Source organism: Trichosurus vulpecula, chromosome X (genome assembly GCF_011100635.1).
Source record: "Trichosurus vulpecula isolate mTriVul1 chromosome X, mTriVul1.pri, whole genome shotgun sequence".
Lineage (NCBI taxonomy): Eukaryota > Metazoa > Chordata > Mammalia > Diprotodontia > Phalangeridae > Trichosurus > Trichosurus vulpecula.
The window spans coordinates 31,001,194-31,004,117 of record NC_050582.1 but is presented as its reverse complement, the minus strand read 5'-3'; positions in this window follow the sequence as shown (position 1 = coordinate 31,004,117).

Below are 2,924 nucleotides of genomic sequence, written 5' to 3'. Positions count from 1 at the left end.
TGCCCTCCCCTCCATCATCCCCCCTTTTTTATCTTCTTCCCTCTTCTTTCCTGTGGGGTAAGATACCCAATTGAGTATGTATGGTATTCCCTCCTCAGGCCAAATCTGATGAGAGCAAGATTCACTCACTCCCCCCTCACCTGCCCTCTCCCCTCCTCCCACAGAACTGCTTCCTCTTGCCACCTTTATGCAAGATAATCCACCCCATTCTATCTCTCCTTATCTCCCTCTCTCAGTATGTTGCTCTCTCATCCCTTAATTTGATTTTATTTCTTTTAGATATCTTCCCTTCATCTTCACCTCACCCTGTGCCCTCTCTCTCTACACACACACTCTCTCTCTCTCTCTCTCTCTCTCTCTCTCTCTCTCTATATATATATATATATATATATATATATACATACACATTCATATATACATATATATTGTACATATATATATACATACACATAAACATATATTGAGAGAGGGAGATAGGGAGAGACAGGGATTGGTGCAGAGACAGTGCTTCTGGACATATACCCAAAGGGGGTCAAAGACAGAAAGGCATCATTGGTTATCAAAATATTCATATGAGCATTCTGTGGTAGCAGAAAATTAGAAACAGTGGGTGTCCCATCAGTTGGGGAATAGCTGTCCACATTATGGTATATGAGTGTAATGGAATGTTATTGCACTGGTAAGAAATAACTACAGTACAGAGCTCAGAGAAACATGGGAAGATGTTCATGAATGGATGCAGAGTGCAACAGGCAGAACCAAAAGAACGATTTACACAAGGACTACTATAACGTAAGTGAAAAGATACTGAACTTCGACAAGACAGCTGTTTTGACCAATGTTGGCCCTAAAGAAAACCGGAGGAAATATACTTCACTCTTGAACTATTCTAGTCTTACAAAGTCTAACAAAACAATTCAAATACCATCTCATCTATGAAGTTTTCCTTTGTGATAGAATCACCTTTCCTCACTGGACTTCCCAAAGCATTTTGTTTGCACCTTTCTGATGCCCTCATCCCGTATGATACTGTATTTGTTATATTTGTTCCTGGCCTATCCCCCAGTCTGTGAGCTCCATCAGGGTAGGAACTGTGTCTTGTATAAACCTGTCACCTTGTCCAGCACACAGTTTAGGTTGCATAGGCACAGCATCCTATTAAACAATATAGACAATCATTTACTGAATTATTGAATTCAAGAACAACGGATTGAATTGAACTGAATTGAAATCTGGTCACAAGCCCCTTCCTGGACAATTCACTGTATGCTACCTCAGTTTACTCATCCATATTATTCCAGGGCTTAGGGGAGCATAATTAATGTGTTAAACCCACTAGTCAGATGAAAGTTACTAAAGAAATGCAGATTATTATTTTGAAATCTTGCTGCTGTCACTGGAAAATTTGCACTTAGTTATTAGAAACTGTGTGCCTGCCATCGATCAAGCCAAAATTCAATAACAATGCTTCAAAGCCACTAATTGGAAAATAACCACCTTGGTACTCACAATGCATGGATGGGGAATTACTACCCTGGGAACTTGCCAGCAAGAATTAGCCGAAGAGATTTGCATTCACTGAAGCGCAGACACAGGACTCTATCTGAAAACGAGGGGAAATGGTTCCCTTCCCCCTCCCCTTGCTTCAAGTGCTATTATGGTCTGGCAGGAAGGGAATGATACTAGGCCCTGACCCTCTTTCTGCACACCACCCTATGTAATGCAGGGCCTTGGAGGCACACAGAAGCATGGATGGCTGATCATAGTGGGGTGAGGGGTTCTTAGAGGGAAGAGGCAAAAATTAGCTGCATCTTCATGTGACATTTGCGGCTGAACTCAGGGCCTTTCCCAAGGCCATCTCCTCCACTCTGCATTTGGGGATAAGGAATACATGGTGTCCTCACCATATCAAGCTTCAGAAAAGGTCAAACAGCTGGCAAGAGTGATCCTTAGAGGCTTTCCAGACAGGCTGCAAAGTCATTGCAAAAAAAGCCACATTCCAGTCCTAATGGGATTCTGGCCGAGCAGCTCCCAAAGAAGGAATGAATGCTGGGCCACCACAAGGCCATTCGCCCTGTTTGGAGCCCTACCGTGTTTCCCCCCACTCAATTCAATTTGCCAAACAGTTATTATGCACTTGCCATGCGCCCAGTGCCAGGGTAAGCTGGCCCAGGCCTGAGAAGGCAACAACAGAAACAAGGTTGTCTCTTCCCCCAAAGAACTTAGAAGCTCTGGAGGAAAATAACAAGAATATAAAATATACCTACTTGGTGGGGAGGGTCAGGAAAAGCCTCTTAAGAAGGGGCATCTACCCTTAGGCAAGAATGGCCTGGGGACAGGAGACCCTATTTGTGCCATAATTCCAAGACTCAACCTTTGTGGGCACAGGCCATAGCAGGCAGTGTAGGCCATGTGGCTCCCTGTCACTCCCAACAGACTGATAAGATGGAGAGACGCTCCCAGCATTCTCAATGCCTGTTGTCCGTGCCTGGAATGTTCTCCCTCCCATCTCTGGCTCTTGGCTTCTTTGGGAAGCCTTCCTCAACCGCTCTCATTTACAGTGTCTTCCCTCTGTTAATTATCTCCTGTTCATCCTGTATAGAGCTTGACTGTACATAGTTGATTGCATGGAGTCTCTCCCATTAGATTGTGAGCAATTTGAGGGCAAAGGGTGTCCTTTGCCTTTTTGTATTCCCAGGACTTAACACAGTGCCCTGCACATAGTAGGTGCTTAACAAATGTCTTTTGATTGAGAGACATACATTCCATACTCCCTGGGATTTATGGTCCAGCCATGGAAGAGCAGCTAGGTGGTACACTGAATAGAGCCCTGGAGTCAGGAAGACTTGAGTTCAGCTGTGTGACCCTGGGAAAGTCACTTCTCACCCTGTTTGCCTCAGTTTCCTCATCTGTCAAATGAGCTG